This window comes from Podarcis erhardii (genome assembly GCF_964252035.2).
Source record: "Podarcis erhardii genome assembly, chromosome: 12".
Lineage (NCBI taxonomy): Eukaryota > Metazoa > Chordata > Lepidosauria > Squamata > Lacertidae > Podarcis > Podarcis erhardii.
In genome coordinates this window covers 10,450,940-10,471,136 of record NC_138513.1, presented here as the reverse complement: position 1 = coordinate 10,471,136, position 20,197 = coordinate 10,450,940, and the positions used below count along the sequence as shown (strand labels likewise).

At 44.1% G+C, this 20,197-nt stretch overlaps 1 protein-coding gene across 1 annotated transcript in view; it reads right to left on the bottom strand.

The window, feature by feature from the left end:
• INSIG1 (insulin induced gene 1) overlaps positions 1 to 19,504 on the bottom strand; it is a 110,869-nt gene extending 91,365 nt beyond the window's left edge. The window contains exon 1 of the mRNA XM_081834536.1: positions 19,501 to 19,504. The gene's annotated coding sequence lies outside the window, so the exon portion shown is untranslated. The remainder of the gene's footprint in view (positions 1 to 19,500) is intronic.
• Between the last annotated feature and the right edge of the window lie 693 nt (positions 19,505 to 20,197).

Below are 20,197 nucleotides of genomic sequence, written 5' to 3'. Positions count from 1 at the left end.
TGAGTAACATCCAGGCTGGAATATTGTAATTCATTGTACATGGAGATGCAATTTTGAAATGTTCAGAAACTTCAGCTGGGGCAAAACAATCACCTGATGCTGTTTTCAACAGATAAGTGAAATTACTTGAACAGACTTCTTGCCTTTGCAGTGTTTGGCAAATAAGTTAGCAAAAGTTACTGGTCCTCAAGCAATTTTACCAGCTCATGCATAGCCATTTAAGGTAACTCGGTCACCAAGAAAAGGAAAACTTCTTGCGGGTAGGAAAACGATGGAGAAATGTATTGAAAAGTGTATAAGGAACAAATTATTGACAGTCTGGATGCTGTCAATTGCTATTCTATCTATGAATGTGAACATAGGAAGGATTGGAGTTGGATGAAAACCCCAAGGGAATTGTGGTCTGTATTAAGTGAATGCATTGGAGGAGAGGTGGCTCAAATTTCACTTTAGCCACCAGTTTTTTGGTGGCTTTAGGCATGCAAATTTTCTAATTGAAAAGAATTTTTTGTCGTGTATGGAAAAGCATGCATGCATACAAGTTCTCACCTGCCGTTGTACAGCCTAGATACAGGTGCAGTACCTCAGTGAGAGGTAGAAATCAGCCCTGGCACCTCTGGCAACCTGGTATAAAATTAGAAAGCTTCACATTCCTCTCCTTTTGTTCCCACCTGTCTAAGGACTATGGAGGGAGAGAACTGTTTGTTCCAAATCACACACTTTGCTAGAACAATCAATCTGTCAAAAGTTGTCAGTCCTCTGCAATTAGTTCCAAAGCTGATTGACTTACATCTCCACCTTTGTGTTTACTTTTCATTCCAAAAATTAAATAGCAGAGGAAGGCTTCTGTCACCTACTTTAAGATGGCGTTTGTATGTTTGTTGTCCTTTGTTCAAACAGTGGTTGTGACACTCCTGTTACTCTGCATCCAGGAAAACTCCTGTTACTCTGCATCCAGTCCACTCCCACCACTGGTTTGGGAAGAGGTTGCGATGTTAGCTACAAGTCACATCTATCCTGTATCTATCCTATAATTTGTTATGAAACACTGTGTTTTGATGCAACTTTCCCCCCAAACCAATTCGATCTGAACTGAGAAAAAGAATGACCTAGCCACCTTTCAAGATGGCACTGTGTACACAGCCAGCAGCAAGGAGACATGCTATTCCAAGCTGCTGGATCTCTTAAGAAAGAGGGAAATGAAGCCTGCTTTTTCAGTATGTGACATGTGCTGCACAGCTGGTTCAAATGAGTTTAGGTAAAGATAAAGGGACCCCTGACCATTAGGTCCAGTTGTGACCGACTCTGGAGTTGTGGCGCTCATCTCGCTTTATTGGCCAAGGGAGCTGGTGTACAGCTTCTGGGTCATGTGGCCAGCATGACTAAGCCGCTTCTGGCGAACCAGAGCAGCGCACAGAAATGCCGTTTACCTTCCTGCCGGAGCAGTACCTATTTATGCTTTCGAACTGCTAGGTTGGCTGGAGCAGGGACCAAGCAATAGGAGCTCACCCCGTTATGGGGATTCGAACCACTGACTCTCTGATTGACAAGCCCTAGGCTCTGTGGTTTAACCCACAGTGCCACCCACGTCCCTTTTACCTGTTGCCAAATGCTGGACTGATGTTAGCAGATGCGAGGCTTTTGAATTGGCTTGTTTGCAACAATGGCACAGCAAAATGGCATTCTACCAGGCCAAATGTACCAGGATACTACCAGCAGCAGCACCAGTAGCAGCTATGGTGACATGATTCCAAAGAGGGCCGGACTCCTGTACTTTCAGTAGTTGTTAAAACCATTTGCTGCATGCCAAGCTACACCTGTTGAACACCCCTCTTCTATCTACACAGTTATTAAAGGTGCAGAAGCCCAGTCCCCTTACTGACAAGAAAAGCCAAGTTCAAACAAAACACACACGAGTTTGACGCACCAGGAATGAAAATTCTGGAGGAAGAGAATAACATTTTTCTTTGAGGTTCCAGCAAAGGGCTCAGCCTGAAGTGACCCAGCTATAAATGCTTCCAGCCCACGAGATCTGTCATGCACTTAAGTGTTCTGTAAAGGTGGCAATCTGCCTTATAACTTTGGTGGCTAGTAGCAACGTCCCATTAAAATGGAAGCCTCTTTATTAAAGCTGTCAACACACAACTGTTTATGTAACCCCAGTAATATTTGCAGGTGCAGTCAGGAAACACATTTTCATGAAGCTATGGTAGTGTAGCCACTCACACAATGGCGAGAAACTCATGACATGAAGTGACTGGCCAGTAATTATCGGGCGTCAAATAGATTCAGACCATCAACCGCTTAGAAACAATCCACTATCTCATAGAAAGCAAGAGAAGGTGTGCTAAGTTTCCTTTGTGCGGTTATACAAAAGGTACGCTCCGATAATCATTTACCAGAAGTGGGGCTAATAGTTCAAGCTTTTAACTTTTGTTCCGCATCACTGGAGTTCTTCCTCCACACATCACATGCTTCTTAAAAAATAAAATAAAAATATTTCCCCATGTTCCCCTTCTGTTATTTACTTTTTTAAAATTTCCCTCTCACTGCAGTTATTGTATTCCAGCAGTGGGCTCTGGTACCCAATGGGACTGTTAGATTGAGGCGGAGCCAATGACAGACAGACCCTGATTGGATGTAGGCAGGCAGATGGGGGAGGTGAGTAGGCTTCTGCCTCATTTGCCCTGGTGGACCAGGGCTCAGCGGCGTAGCGTGGGTTGTCAGCACCCGGGGCAAGGCAAGTAATTTGCGCCCCTAACCTGCCGGCGCTGCCAGCTTCTTCTTGCTGCTGCCTGGGCTGCTGCCATGGGGCTCTGCTACAGCCTGCGCCCGAGGCTCTTCAGCGACTCCGGAGGCGGCGAGCGCGCCCCCCCAGATGTTGCGCCCGGTGCGCCCGGCCCCCCCTGCACCCCCACGCTATGCCACTGCCAGGGCTGTAGTTGCTGTGGTGGCTCTGGGATGAGGGAAGGGCATTCTGCACACAGAGGAATAATCCTGTCACTCTAAGACAGGGTTCAGCAAACTTTTTCAGCAGGGGGCTGGTCCACTGTCCCTCAGACCTTGTGGGGGGCCGGACTATATTTTGAAGGGGGGGGGAACAAATTCCTATGCCCCACAAATAACACAGAGATGCATTTTAAATAAAAGGACACATTCTACTCATGTAAAAACACGTACTGAGAAGGCGACTGGGCCGGATCCGGCCCCTGGGCCTTAGTTTGCCTACCCATGCTCTAAGATGAAAGGGGTAATTAGCTCTCTAGCCACATGTTATGAGTGATTCATATGCCAGGGCACACCACTGCCCTCTGAAACCTGGTCTGACAGAGCAACAGAACTGAAATTCCATGCATGTTTGCAATTTGAACAAGTATACATTCAGATTCCTAAATAAAAGAGTAACTCACGCTGAGTAAATTCTGGGTGAATGCATAGTCATGGGAAAAAAGTTAGCTTTGACTCATCATTATGACATTATCAGCTTACGTCTTTCCAGAGATCCCTAGGCTATATTTTTCATGAACTTGTCACTTTTTTTTAGCCATAGATAGAATAGTTTCAGAATTATTTATATGTATATATACAGCTTAGAAAACTGCAGTAGAACAGGGGCTGGGAACCTTTTTCAGTCTGAGGGCCACACACTGGCGGAGGAAGAGGAATATGGGGGGCTTGGTGATCGGAAGGTCAGCGGTTCAAATCCCTGTAATGGAGTGAGTTCCTGTTGTTCGGTCCCAGCTCCTGCCAACCTAGCAGTTTGAAAGCACGTCAAAGTGCAAGTAGATAAATAGGTACTGCTCCAGTGGGAAGGTAAATGGCATTTCTGTGTGCTGCTCTGGTTTGCCAGAAGCGGCTTAGTGATGCTGGCCACATGACCCAGAAAAACTATCTGCGGACAAATGTCAGCTCCCATGGCCAGTAAAGTGAGATGAGCGCCGCAACCCCAGAGTCGTCCGCGACTGGACTTAAAGGTCAGGGGTCCCCTTTACAATACATGCCACCAGGTCAGATCTGGCAAAATGGGTGTCAGTCAACACCGTATGACTATGCTGAGTTGCCAGTCGATGCTCTTGCTGCTGCATTCTGCACTTAGCTGCAGTTTCTGGAGCATTTTCAAGGGCAGCCCAAGGTAGAGTGCATTACGGTAGTCTACATGGGAGGTAACTGGAGCACTCAGTAAGGCTGTCTTGGTAAGGCTGCCCTGATCCAGCAGGCCACTGCTGTTGATATACACATGCATCCATTTGCATTGTACAGATTATGCGCCATCTATTTGAGGACAAGTTCAATCTAATTCATATATGCTTCCATGATGTACCTTCTGCTGACTGTTTGTACAGTGCCCATATAAATAAAATATCTGAGTACCTGTAGTGCAAATGAGGGAGGTGATCAAAGCTGTTTCCCGTACCCCATTCATAAAAGGATATTGCCATGCACAAAAGTTTTGAATGTGCCTTTTAAACCTCAATTTATGCCCGATAATAAATGTTGGAATTGTAATGAGATTGAAGGTACATTCTTTCACCTTTGGTGGACATGCCCAAGCATTAAGACATTCTGGGAGATGATTTATAACAAAATGAAAAAGGTATTTAAATATACCTTCCTGAAGAAACCAGAGGCCTTTCTCCTGGGCATGGTCGGCCAATTAGTGTTCTCGAAGCTACAAACATGAGTCTGACCAAACTGCGGGAGGCAGTGGAAGACAGGAGTGCCTGGCGTGCTCTGGTCCATGGGGTCACGAAGAGTCGGACACGACTAAACGACTAAACAACAACATGCTTTGATTCATTTCAGCTTTCCACCTTGCTGTGCGAAATGAATATTTACAGTCATGGGAATGTGGAAAGGCAGATTTTATTTTTTAAGTAATTATAAAATATATAAATATGTTTTGTACCAAGTCAGACAGTGATATATGAACTGATGATGATACTGAACTAGGTTGACTAATGGTCTGATCCAGGAGGGCTGTTCTCATTCTCTTATTCCAATTCAGGTAGGAAGGAGCCAAATTGCATCTGGTCTGTCAGCCAAGCTGATTAAATGGACTTAGGTGATCCATCTCTCTGCTGCAGCCAGGTAGAATAGTAACAGATCGCCTATTACCTATCGTCTAACTCAAATAGTGACAGATCACCTATTACTGTACCTATTCTTTATCTCAAATGTCTGCAGCATTTCTTTGTTCTTTCGGTACATTTTCCCCATTTTAAGGACACAAAGCATTTCTTTGTTCTTTCGGTACATTTTCCCCATTTAAAGTTCCATTTTGTCGCATGTTAAATTTGCCTATCTGTTTATTTCCTGAGACATTTGCGCCCTCGTCACGTAGCATGAATATTTCTTTGCTAGAATGCACATGCTGATATTTGGCCTTTCAGCAGAATTAGAGCAAAACCTCTGAACCATCAGAAAAAAAGAAAGAAACCAGGACTTCTTCTTCTTCTTATTTTAAGCATTATTTTTGGCCACACAGCTTAAGGAAAACATCAAACTATTTTAATGACTCAGAGGATGCTAGACATCAAAGGCCCCAGGAAGCCAAGTGAGAAATAAAAGTTACCCTAAACCCCGCAGGACAACTGGCTTCTTCACCCTAGTAAAGATACTTGCAATTCTGCTTTCACAGACTTGATGGCCTTTCACTCCTGGTTGTTCAGTCTGCTGTGTCCTTGCAATGGGGGTGGTGGGAAATTCCAGTGAAATAAAGCTATCGGCTGAACTTGCTTTTCTGAGTTAAGTAAGGTAACTGTATTCTGAGCTATCATAATTTCTAGATACTGATCCAAGGACTAAAACTGTTTGGTCCTCTCTAATGGATGTAGAGTCGCCAGGTCAGGAGCATCCCAGACCAAACCTGAGATCTAGGGACCTTGATGTCATGGGGCAGTCCCTGGAAATGATGGTGAACTGGGAGATGGGAGAGGAGGGCAGATCCTTCAGAGTGTCTAGGCTATAATTTGTGGCCAGCTCCTGCTGGGTTGAAGTTTGTAAGTTGCATGCATTGTTGTTGTGGTGGTGGTGGTGGTTGGTGGCACTCTTGTCTACCTGAGTCTCCGCTTAGAGCCTCTGTATGAACAAATTCTGCTGAAAACAGGGAAGCTGAGTCACAATGGCTCCAGAGCAACTGGTTGCACTTAGCCGGGGGAAAGCTAAGTGTGCTTTCCATGAGGAAAATGCTGTGGCAAAGAGTTTAGCCATTTCTAAAGATAGTGGTAGAGTCAGCAATTGCATTCTAATTATGCCAAACTCTGCTTCCATCAACATCCTTTTGGGAATATGGGGCCCTGGGAGTAGAAAGTTTGCGACACCCTGCTCCCTGTTGGAAGGGCTGCCAGCGGCACAGATCCACCCCCTCAATTCCTCCAGCATGCTCGACTGCCACTGCTTCTACTCCTGCTCAGCAATAGCACTGCTTTCGGCTCAGTGCCATGCCAGTGAGTTCTTCTGAGGACACAAATTCCCAATCCAATTGCATTCTGTCCTTCCTCCTCCTCTCCCTTTCACTGTCTTTCTTTTTTGCTCCTTTAAATAAATAATAAAAAACTAACCTATTTCTTAGGGATGAATCTCCATTCGAAATGATCACAGAAGTAAGCAAACGACTGGGTGTCCTACCACCTCTCTGAAAGCTTACATCATCCCAGGCCGGTTGATGAGGGATAATACAAGAATTATTGTCGACATGCTAGAATTCTTGTCTGTCAGGATTGATAAACAAGTTATAATGATGTTTATTGATGCCGAAAAGGCGTTTGATAATGTGATTTGGAAGTTTATGTTAAAAAATCTAGAACATATGGATGTAGGCTACGACTTCTTTAATGGGGTAAGGGCAATATATACAGAACAGAGGGCCAAATTGATCGTGAATAATATGTTAACAGAAGAGATAAAGATACAGAAAGGAACGAGACAGGGATGTCCGCTCTCCCCGCTGTTATTTATAACAGTGTTAGAAGTTCTCCTTAATTCAATAAGGCAAAATGAGAATATAAAGGGAGTGATCTTAGGTCAGAATATTTATAAAACAAAAGCATTCGCAGATGATCTAGTAGTAATGACAGAAGACCCAGTAACTTCAATAGGAGAGATATTGAAAGAAATAGAATTATTTGGAGAGGTTGCGGGGTTTAAATTAAATAAAACAAAAACAAAGATGATAGGCAAAAATATAGATTCAAGAACAACAGAATTAATTCAACAGCAATCACAGATAGAGATGGCCAAAAAAGTTAAATACCTCGGTATCTGGCTAACACCTAAAAATATAGACTTATATAAAAATAATTACGAGCCGATATGGAGGGAAATAAAGAGAGATTTAGAAAAATGGGGACGGCTGAAACTGTCATTGTGGGGAAGAATTAATATAGTTAAGATGAATGTACTACCAAGACTAATGTTTTTATTTCAGACCATCCCTATAATAAAGGGTAATAAGATCTTTAAGGAATGGCAGAGGATAGTCTCGAGATATATATGGCAGGGCAAAAGACCCAGAATACAATTTAAACTATTGACAGATGTAAAGGAAAGGGGGGGCTTTGCCCTGCCAGATTTGAGACTATATTACGAGGCATCATGCTTAAGTTGGCTAAAAGACTGGGTTAAGTTGGAGAGTACGGAGCTACTCGATCTTGAGGGCTTCGATAACTTCTTTGGCTGGCACGCCTACTTATGGAAGGATAAGATGAAAGCACACAAGGGGTTTGGTAATCATATCTTCAGAGGGCCGCTAATTGAAGTGTGGGAAAGATATAAAAACGTGTTAGAGCCGAAAACACCACACTGGTTATCACCTCTTGAAATAACAAGCATAAAAACTACCAACATGAGGAAAAACTGGGCAACATACAATCAGCTAGTAACGAAGGTAGATGGGAAATGGAGAACTAAATCTTATGAACAAATAAAAGAACATGTTTATGACTGGCTTCACCATCAACAGGTGAATCAGATGTTCAACAAAGACATTAGAGAAAGAGGCTATGCGGATAAAGACTCTAATTTCCAGACGGAGATAATAAATAGCAAAACGAAAACTATATCAAAGATGTATAAGATGTTGTTAGATTGGAATTTAGGAGATGAGGAGGTCAAATCTGTGATGATCCGCTGGGCAAAGGACATAGGGCACAGTATACAATTTGAGGACTGGGAAAGATTTTGGAAGGACGGGTTGAATTTCACGGCGTGTATTGTAATAAGGGAGAATGTTATGAAGATGTTCTACAGATGGCACTTGACACCCATGAAACTTTCAAAAATGTATAAGGTAGACAACAAGTGCTGGAGGTGTAAAGATGCAGAGGGCTCCTTTTACCACATGTGGTGGGAGTGTGGAAGGGTTAAGCAGTTTTGGGAGAAAGTCTATACGGAATTAAAAAAGATACTAAAATACACGTTTTTAAAGAAACCCGAAATCTTTCTATTAGGAATATTACAACAAGAGATAAAGAAAGAGGATAGCAAATTGGTATACTATGCGGTAACGGCTGCAAGGGTGCTAATAGCCCAGAGGTGGAAACAGCAAGAAACTCCAACAGTGGAAGAGTGGAGATCCAAATTATCGGAATATGCAGAGCTTGATAAACTAACGGGGAAAATTAGATATAGGAAAGACCAAGTGTTCATCAAAGATTGGGGAAAGTATGTAGATTATCTGGAATGTATTAGTGAAGGTCAAATAACGCTAAAGGGTTTTAAAGATGCACTGTGAAAGATTATGGGTTATTGTTTAAAGTAAATAGAAAACAAAATTAGATACAATGACAATATAAACGACGGAACGTGTAACTTTTTTTATTGCTTCGAATGATTTGCGGCCAAGCTGAAGGAAGTCCTGAAAGAAATAGCTATGTTATAGAAGTATTGTAAGAACAGTGGTTTTGTGTACTTTTTTTATGTTGGCGTTTGGTGTAGGTTTTCTTTGTCTATGTCTTGCTTGTGTTTCTCACTCTTTTTGTGTGTCGATTAACGAATAAAAAATTAAAAAAAAAAGAAAGCTTACATCATCCCTGCCTGGTGAGGTCATATCCAGGATTTTCTTAGTGCTCCATTCTGGCCAAGCAAGTCAGAAAATGCCGCCTGCAAGATAAACAACTGAAGTAAGTACAGAACATTACATTACTAAATGGTAGTAAGCACGATGCCTTTTCCCCTATTCTTCTGGCAAGAGCTACAAATCACCAGTTTAATATATGACGAGAATACCCAAGGTAGATCCTGACTATGTGGGGACAATAAACTTTCCCGCTGATGCTGATAGGAGAGTCATTATGTACACAGCAGGAAGGCTTTGGAGAATTTTATGCTGACTGTTTTTACCATTAATTGCAATCTGCCAGCTTCATGTTGGGTGAGGTGGCTCGCCGGGACTCAGTCCTGAAATATGTCTTGAACTGTTGTCTAGAAGGATGTCAGGCCAGGGGTTTAGCCTGTGTCCTCCCAGCCAGCTCTGCCTCAAAGAGAGAAATCCAGGTAGACCAGCCCCTACCAGACCAACTAAGTGACATACTGTAAATCCTATGACATCCTACCGGATCACAATGAAGGCCTAGCCAGTCCAGCATTCAGTTATCACTGCAACCAATCAAATGCCCATGGGGAGCCCACAAACAGGGCATGAGCACCATATCCCCAGGAACTAGTGCTCAGACATGCAATAAAAGCTTCTGGGTCAGGACTTCTTGTTGGTCTGAGCACTGAAGATGTCAAATATTTTCTGTTCACTGCTGGAAATGGAACAATGGCCATGCTGCAGGAATGGGGTTGCCTGGTGTTATCATGCTCCCTGCCCCACAACACCACAATGTTAGGAAGCTTCTTTGCTAAAAAGAAGAAGAAGAAAAAAGCAAGCCAAGGTTTAGCCAATGGTTGCAGATCATGGCTAAGGAAGAGAGACCTTTACTAAGTTCCTGGGTTTGGACAGGCTAAACCAATCTTTGGCTTAGCTGTCCCACCAGACCTGAAAGAACTGGAGAGGAGCAATATAAGTGTGAGTTGTGTAAGTTTATTTATGGTGTCCTGGTAGACCATAGTTTGACATGTTAATAAGACTACTGAATGGCAGAGCCTTGGGTAATTCCGAAACAGCAGTAGCACTAAGTGCTCCTCTTACAAGAAAACTAACCATGTTCTCTATACTATCTGCATCCTTTAAAAATCTTTCAGCTCTCTTCCTCTCTGTTGTAGTCTCTGAGCTGTGAGACTGCCTTCTTTGAAATCAATGATTCTTTCCAGGGTTTGGATTAACTGGAGGGCAGTCCTACCCATTTTGTTTCTTTGGCATTTTAAAACCACTTGTTCGCCGTTCGTTTTTATCTCAGATTGTTCCGTACAGTACAGTCAAGGAAAGCATTAATAATTTTGCCTGCTAACAGCTAAAGAGGTAAGCGCCTAATGCAGCATAATGCAGAGGGCTCTGTTTGAATTTTAAGACACTTTTGAAAAGAAGCCATAACTTTTGATAGGGAGAAGTAAGTAGTACTTATATATCAACCTTTGCCAACCCAGTGCCTTTCTGCAGAGGCAAAACTAGGCTTTATTTCACCCAGGTCAAAGACCCCGTTTGGCACCCACCCCATCACACACACACACACACACACACACACACAGTCTAGGGGCCTCAATGGTGCTCTTCTGGAAGCTTCACCTGGGGCAGAAAACCTGGCTAGCACCCTCCCCCCCCCTCTCGGCTACAGCTCTGCTTTCTGATGCTTTGGACAACTCCTAGCAGTCCCAGCTAGCACAGCTAGCACATGGCTGGGATCAGGCAGGGCTGTGTGTACCCCACATCCTGCTCTGTGCCCACATATGGCCTCTCAAGGCTGGTGTTCGTTGTCTGTATCCTGTAACATGTCATTGACACAATAATCATGCATGAATGGTGGGTTTATTCCGGACCATCCACACATCATTCCCCTTTCTTTGTTGTTCTTTGTTGTTGTGATGCTTCTGCAATGTTGCCACATGATTGCCGTCTAAAGGGGCACATTTGTGTGGTGATGTCCTGTTGCAACAGGACAGGCACCAACTGGCAATGAAGCAGTATGGCTGCCCCCAAAGCTTTTGCAAGTGCAAACAGCATTGCAAGTGGGATCTTGCATAACCACCCCAATATCATCACGAGCACAAATCATATAGAATGCAGGAGAAAAATGATGCCCTCATGTGCTATGGAAGATGCTGCTACACCCCCCCCCCACTGTTGTTGTTGTTATAATTTATATACCACCTGTCATCTGAAGATCTCAGGGCAGTTCGCAAGATAAAAATACAGGATAGAAGCACAAAATAAATAGTCAAAACAAAACAATAATCCCAACTCCCACAAATACATTTTAAAGGCTGTAGAATATTAATCAGCCAAAGGCCTGGTTGAAGAGGAAGGTTTTTGCCTGGCCCCTAAAATGTATAGTGAAGTTAAGTCTCAACAGACAGGCTGTTCAACTTTTGTACCTGGAGCGAGGAGAGGCATCCTCTTCTCCTTCACCCTAGGCAGCAAAATATCTTGCGTCAGCCCTGCAATGAGGAGACCAACTCATTGGCATGCAGTCCTTGAGAGAGCTCTCTCCACTGACCTCTGGCTCTTGGCTGCTTGGAGAAGGGGAGCAAGGCTCACTCTGAGGTTGTACCTCTTGCCTACCAGGAAGAGCATTCTGACAAGGGGGAGACCATCTTGGTCCCATTGATCAGCCCATTGATCAAGCTCCAAGGCTTGATTTCTTCTTCCCTCCCCACTCCTTTTTCCATTTGTATTGCTTCTGTTAGATTGTGAGCCTGCAGGCAAGGAGGGCCTTATTTATTTTCTTCTCAATATTCATGCTTAGAAAATGTTGGGCACTTTGTAATAGGAAGAGGAGGAGAAGGAACAGCTGTTCCAAGTGGAATCAAACATTGTAAAGAGACACCAACTCCCCCATCCTTTCCATCACACACCTTTCAGAAGCTTGTGAGTGCCGTCTTAGCAAACAACTGTCATTCTGCTGTTGTAAGAAGAACTGTCATTCTATATTAAGTGAGTGTAGGCAGCTAATTAAACAACCTCACATTTCACGAAGGGCTTGTTTTGATAGAGAAAACGGGCTGCCAATGACGAGAGAGAAACTTATGAAGATCCTCAGTTCTCTGCCTCACAAGGCCATTTTCCGCATCCCAACAAAGTAAAGTCGCATATTTGCCACCATCTTCCATTATTCAGGATTCTGCAGCTGCCTGGCAAGCTACCTGTAAGATGCATGTGTTTGCACACTTAGCTGCTTTGACACCAGCAATGTGTGGAGGTTCTCCTTCAGAGCCGTGTGGCAGTGATGAAGTTAACAGGCCATTAACTCAGTGCTGAAGTTACAGACTTGGAGAATGCTTCTTGCAATCAAAGGTTGACCTTTGTGGTCTCTTGCACATCGTATATACTGATAGGGTACTCAATTCTCCAAGTGCCAGTCTTCGTGTAGACAAAACAACAACACCAGCACGCACAAAGAGGATATGAACAGGCTGGTAGGACCACAAAGTTTGAAGTATGAGAAATCTTTTTTTGTTGGGGGGGCGGGGAACGACACACCTAAGGGGAGGGCAAGTAAATGAGCCCCAATGCAGATGGAACGGGTTCAGTGGCTGGCTATAGAATCCTGGGAGACTGTTGGGGTTTTGTTTTGGGAAAGCTGGGGGGGGGGGTGGAATGGAATATCCTGAAAAAAGGGCATGGTTGGAGCTCGAACGTAAACAGGAGCACTCTACATGACAGTGTTGTGTTGTACAATGCATTTGTCTGACTCTAATGAGTTCACTTAAAAATCACCCCCTATCAAAAACAAATGACCTAGTAAATCCTAATAGAATTAAGTTCTCAGAAAGCCTAAGGTGATACCATGTTTTCTGCTTCTGTTAACTTCTTTGTTGCAAACATTAAGGCCAAACTCTGAATTTTAAGCAATAACCTTTTGATACAGTCCCACATTTTTGCTTGTATTCCCCTCCCCTCCCCACTTTGCCTTTCTCCAAGATGTAGCCCCTGAGAATTCTCAGTACTGCAGAAAAACATGAAAGCACGATGGTGGGAAAGCAATGAAATTATGTAAGCATATTGTTAAGCACTTTTCTGAATCAAGGCTGTGAGGGATAAATGGCAAATGGAATTCAATGCTTTGTTTATTTGGGAGCAAATTTCCTTTCAGTTTTCCAGCTTTACGAATAAAACTTTTTACAAATGAGCTATATTCAAATGAAGCAAGGTTACATTATTTTGGGTTTATGAAAGCATAGTTTGTGGCAGGGTCTGAGTCAATATTTCAGTTCTCTCTCCCCTGCCATATCAAATAGAGCTCAACTCAGGATCTTTAGTTTGGAAAATGCATGTGGCCTAATCTCCAAGTAGACCAGGTACTAAGGTTGCCAGAATTCCACACTCCCTTCTGTGCCTTTAGCAATGACTCGATTAGCAGCAATTAGCAGGTAAAAATGTTTTAGATCCATGCCTTGAAAAACTTCACTTAGTAATTCCTGCAGTAAATCAGGCTGTGGCTCAGGGCACAGGTGAAAGGGTTGATTAAAAAGTTGGCAACCCGTTCTGGCATGTGACATCCACACATGCACAGGCTTATCAGTTCTGAAGTCTCACACTTTACTGTCAACATCCAGGCACTATTTGTGAATGGTGATGCTTAATGTGTCTGTCTGGCAATCACTGCAGAAACAGTCATACCTCGGGTGTGTATATAACTTCGGGATAAGTATTTTTGGGTTGCGTGCTGTGGTGACCCAGATGTAATGGAGTGCATTACTTCTGGGTTTCGCTGCTTGTGCATGCGCAGACGGTCAAAATGACGTCACACACATGTGCAGAAGCGACGAATCGCGACCCGCGGACGCGGGTTGTTTTCACTTCTAGATGCGAACGGGGCTCCGGAATGGATCCCGTTCGCATCCAGAGGTACCACTGTACACTGGCAACCCACATGCATGGCCCTTTAAGGTTTTTAAAAGTGTGGAGCAAGAAGAATTTTTCAGTGCTCATGCTCAGTAGGGTTCTTTTTTGGGGGAGGGGGTGTTTTGTTTTGTTTTGTTTTGTTTTTGCTTTCTAGTTTCATTCTGGTACATCTTGCTGGAGGAGGTGTATATTACCCCCACCCCCACAAGATAACCCAGAGATAATATGGGATGTTCCCTGTAGAGAATTGTGCTGTGTTAGCTCCATAATGTGGCTATATGCACCCAGGTTTGGGGTATTTCTCCAGTATTGATGGATGGCAAATTCTGACCGGATGCAGTGCCCAGATTATACAGAGAAAAATAGGGGGGCCATAATGAAATCTACAGACCACCTTGACACCCACTCCAGTTTTATCTAAATTATTATGCATTCCATACATAGCCTTAGAAAAGCAATCAGGACGCGGGTGGCACTGTGGTTTAAACCTCAGCGCCTAGGACTTGCCGATCGCATGGTCGGCGGTTCGAATCCCCGCGGCAGGGTGCGCTCCCGCTGCTCGGTCCCAGCGCCTGCCAACCTAGCAGTTCGAAAGCACCCCCGGGGGCAAGTAGATAAATAGGGACCGCTTACTAGCGGGAAGGTAAACGGCATTCCGTGTGCTGCGCTGGCTCTCCAGAGCAGCTTCGTCACGCTGGCCACGTGACCCAGAAGTGTCTGCGGACACCACTGACCCCCGGCCTATAGAGTGAGATGAGCACACAACCCCAGAGTCTGTCAAGACTGGCCCGTACGGGCAGGGGTACCTTTACCTTTTTAAGGCATCTATCACAAAAAGGCAAGGAGACTGGTGCTACAATTTGATCAACGGTGTTCCGCCTTATGGGGGAAGTCAATTTGAGGGTCTGATATGTTCCATCTCTGTGACCCTGTGGCCATAGCAAAGTGGTAGGGCACACACTTTATATGCAAAAAGTCCTATGTTCAATACTTTCATCTCCAGGTTAAGGCTGGGGAAAAAACCTCCTAACAGCCTGGAGTTGTTGTCATCTGTTTGTCTCAAGAGACAATGGAGGAGTGTGCCTTTAAGGGTGAAGTCTGTTGGAAGGTTGCAGCACCTGCTGTGGCTGTAGAGACCAATATGGGAGAGACATGTTCTGTTGCAGCTGGGGAAGATGAAAGTGTCTGGTTCTGCTGCTGCAGATGCATGATGGGGTATCTTTCCTCTGCACTCTTCCCAGCAGTCATTCCTCCTTGTCTCCAGGCACTGCGGCCGCCTGCAAGGGATTCCCACATGGCAGGGGATGTTGCCAGCCTTCATGGGTCTGGTGCCAGAAGCCAGCTCCCCATAGAGCATGTTCTTGGGGATCCTGTCATATTCCATTCTGTGGACAGGACCAAGCCAGTATAGACGTCGCTGAGAAAGGAGTATAAACATAGTGGGAATGTGGGATTGGGAGAGCGCACCTTTGTTTGAGATTCTTGTCGCGAATTCCTCATGGCGCTTTTAGCAGAAACGCTCAGAGTCCCAGGTTTTTCCAGTGCACTCTTTTTAATGTGAGCTATATACAGGTATTTTCAAAAACAGTCCATACAGAGTACCTGCTCCTTAAGGCAAACGAATACTCTCCACCACAGCACCACCACACCACAGCACAACCCCCACAGCACAACCACTGTTGAACAGGCTTTCCTTTTAAAACAGGTGATAGCCAATCATATTCCTGCTGAGTCACTCTGACCCAGCACTTCACAGAGTATTGCATCAGCCTGTTGAAGCCTGCAAACTCACTCATCATCCTGCGAATCCCAACAATTCTGTCCTGCCATGCACTGCCAATCAGTATAGACCAGAAGTGGGGCATCTTGTGACTTTCCAGATGTTTCTGGACTGCAGCTCCCATCATCCTTTGCCATTGGCTATGCTACTTAGGGATGATGGGAGTTAGAGTCCAGCAGGTTCAGCAACCCTGGCAAAGATAGTAGCCCTAACTAGATAGACCAATGGACTGGCTTTGGAGAAGGCAACTTCCTCTCTTCAAATTGCTTTGTTTATTTTCCTGCAGCTCATCTCCAGAGGGGCACATAATAACAATCAAACAAATAGTGGGAGGCAAGCAGTCCTTCTCTGTCTCTTTAGATGACAAATTTGATTGCTGAAGTGTGACTCTTGCCTCAGCAGAGCCCCACTGAGAGACATTAAGCATCTCAGAAGCATTAGAAACATTTCTAAAAGGTCTTTTTATGTTTGCTGCAAGAGAGCTAGCTGGGGTGGTGGGGAGAGAAATCTGGCCTTGAAAAAGGAGATTCTTATTTCAATTCTTGCTATTTGGCCTTCTCAGCATAAAATAGAGTTTGATGCATTTGTTTTGTTCCTAGAAAGAAATGTATGAGCAGAAACTTCTGGCATGCAAACAGAGGGGAAATAGATGATCATTGAAAGTATGCCTTCCAGCACTTGGTGATTCAGGGCAAAATGCTCCCATTTGACTTCATAGAATCATAGAATGATAGAATCATAGAGTTGGAAGAGACCACAAGGGCCATCGAGTCCAACCCCCTGCCAAGCAGGAAACACCATCAGAGCACTCCTGACATATGGTTGTCAAGCCTCTGCTTAAAGACCTCCAAAGAAGGAGACTCCACCACACTCCTTGGCAGCAAATTCCACTGTCGAACAGCTCTTTCTGTCAGGAAGTTCTTCCTAATGTTTAGGTGGAATCTTTTTTCTTGTAGTTTGGAACCATTGCTCCGTGTCCGCTTCTCTGGAGCAGCAGAAAACAACCTTTCTCCCTCCTCTATGTGACATCCTTTTATATATTTGAACATGGCTATCATATCACCCCTTAACCTCCTCTTCTCCAGGCTAAACATGCCCAGCTCCCTTAGCTGGGAGTAGACTTGGTTGCTACTCCTTACTGTCAAGAGTAGACAGGACCAGTGATCCAATCCAGAGGATCCTTTCAGGCACCGTTGCTCCAGTGCACTCATGGAGCTCCCCTGCAAGCAAGAACTTCCCCATTCGGTACAATGGCAGGTTTGACTATATTACACACATTCCTCTCTCATGCATGAAAATGCCTAAATAATGAATTGAATGAAGAAAACTGCTCACTTGAAGCTCTATATATCCTTTGGAGCACCCATGGAACATGGGATTGCATAGCAAATATTTCAATATTTGCTTATATTTATAAAGCACGTGCTTTCCATTCAGTGTCACTAACAAAAAGTATTTCTGGTTGCTCATAAATATTCAATCACTAGCATGTTAAGATACCCAGAATTAAGGGCATGGTTTCAGCCAAAGCAGCATTCTAAGAACTGCTAATTAAATGCTTAGCTCTCCTATTGAAATCAATGGGCAAACTGTGCTTAAAGTTGGTCAATAATAATAATAATAATAAAAATAAAAAAAAATTATTTATATCCAGCCCTCCCCAGCCGAAGCCGGGCTCAGGGTGGCTAACAACAATAAAATAGTACAACATTCTAAAATCATTTCATTCTAAAATTAATTCAAATCAAATTGATGGCAACCATTGGGCTAGAGTCCTGTGAAGATTGCCAAAGGAGGGAGTCAGGCTGTGCTCTGACCAAAGGCCTGGTGGAACAGCTCTGTCTTGCAGGCCCTGCGGAAAGATGTCAAGTCCCGCAGGGCCCTAGTCTCTTGTGACAGAGCGTTCCACCAGATCGGAGCCACAGCCGAAAAAGCCCTGGCTCTAGTTGAGGCCAGCCTAACCTCTCTGTGGCCTGGGACCTTCAAGATGTTTTTGTTTGAAGACCGTAAGTTCCTCTGTGGGACATACCAGGAGAGGCGGTCCCGTAGGTACGAGGGTCCTAGGCCGTATAGGGCTTTAAAGGTCAGGTGATGGATCATGCCTTGGGTTTATGTGGTGGCTCCAGATTACAATCCTACATGGGTGTTAAAAAGAGGGCAAAGGCATTGCATTGCTATCCACTCTTACCTTGGAGTAGGCTTCACTAAACACAGTAGGACTTGCTTCTAAGCAAAGCTGTGGGCTACATGCATGCAAGCTGCACACTTCTAAATAAATACATATCACCACATTTTAAGATAAAACACTAAGACTACTGTAATTCCCATTCTATTTTTGTTTGATCAAACTTTAGTTCTTGAAAGGCTGTAGGAGCCTATGTTAGAAAGTCAAGATCCACATTATGCATTATGAACATTGCCATTGATGCCCTCTTAAACCTGCCATTTGGAGTACCCAATGCATATGCCCTGTTCCTTTTCCAAATTGTCATTGGGCTCTTCAAAGGGTGCACAGAGCGTTTTAACTAACTTCCTCTCATCGGTGCCAAGCAACGGCATAGTTTGAAGGGCAGCCGGCAAGTGTCTTCAGGCTGACAGCTGACACATTGATGCTACATGCCGGCAATTACAGGGCAGAAAAAGCGAGAGACTTGTGTCGTAGGTGGGGAAAGAAGAGCTGAAGTTCTCAAAAACAATGATCTGCAAGTGGAATAATAAGGAGCTGCAGGAAATGCCACTCTGCTGATTGGAAGACTAACCCAAAGGTATGTCTTGAGCTGGACTTGACTTGTGCTATGAACAATGTATAGCCAAGCAGCAGCAACTAGTTCAGATTTGTGAAAAGGATCTATGGGCGACGAAGCTACACAAGGATACATTTTAATGAGGCTGTATCTGCTTCTTCTTCTCTAGAGTACATCTATGCTGCTTATTGTGACCTCTCTACATTTTTAAAAAAGTGATGGGAGTAGTACGGCAAAAATGGCAATACTAGTTAGCATTTTTGCCATACCACAAAGAAAAGTTTCCAAATTTTCTTCTAAAACAGTATCTCAGGTTCTTGTTCAGTTGCTTTTGTGAGTTTTTAGCCCTGTCCAATTTTTTTAAAATGGAGCTTAAAACACAACACAGTTGAACATCCCCAGTCCCCCCAAAACCTGAATTTTGAGGTCTTCCTTTGAGTCCCTTCCGACTCTACAATTCTGTGAATCTGTTTAACAGCACTACATCATGCTGATGAAGTTGCACATTCATCTGGGAGCTGAGATCAGCACCTGCCAGCAATAGGGAAGCTCACATGACCTAATCTGAATAGCTTTATCAAGCCCAGCTATCCCCGGACTTTTGCCCTGGCTTCATCTTTTCTACCACTGCAGAAAGCAAAAGAGAACAGTGCAAGCCTCTATCTATCTTGTTAACTTCTTGAGTTTTTTTAACAGTAAGCAGAAATGGAAAGGCAAAGCTTGGTCTGCCCCTATGCATACCTTGGCCATTGCCTAGAATGAGACATAAGGCCCACCTTGTGTATCACATAGGTACGCCTTCTGCTTTTAAGTTCAGGAACAATGTCACAAATGCCACCTGGGTTCGGAGGATAAGGTTGCAGAGATTGGTGCAATGATACCAGTTTTCAAAATTTATTCAAATAATTCAAGAGCACTCAATCATACAAAGTGTTCACGCATGCCTGGAAGGGATAGGAACTTAAGGAAGCTGACTAATACTGAGTCTGTCTAGCTCTGTATTGTCCACACTGACCCCCAGGGTTCCAGACTGGGGTCCCTCCCAGACCTACCAGGAGATGTTAAAATGTAATAAGTAGAAGCCATCCATCTTTCTCAGAAGCCTTTTGTTATTTTCTTTCCTGCCCCATCTATTTGGACATCTGGATTGCAGAATATTCCCTGTTGCAGCAATGGACCAGAGGCACAATAGTTCCAAAAAATGAACAAAGCTGAATTCGATTAGCATTGTAGGAGACCAAGAACTGTTGCTGTTGATCTCAGCCAAACACTGTCAGCTTCAATTCCTTTGATTCTTATTGCTAGAAGCCCAAATCACCCCTTGCTGTGAATTATATCTCCTCGCTTTCAGTACTAGGTTGGTGGTAGGAAGCCTTGTTGTCTGCTTTTCATTGAGCTGAAAAGGAGAAGCTGGCATGCTCCTTCATGGCATCGTGTCCCTTGATCTCAGGCCCACGGGCTCATCAGGTAACTGTGTTGAATTCTAGTCTGCCATTAATTGTTGTAAATTAAGTGCCCTCTGCTCAGGGAAAGTGTATGTATTATACCAGGGGTCAGAAAACTTTTTCAGCAGGGGGCTGGTCCACTGTCCCTTAGACCTTGTGGAGGGCCAGACTATATTTTTTGGGGGGGGAGGGGAGAAAAAAAAAACGAATTCCTATGCCCCACAAATAACCCAGAGATGCATTTTAAATAAAAGCACACATTCTGCTCATGTGAAAACACCAGGCA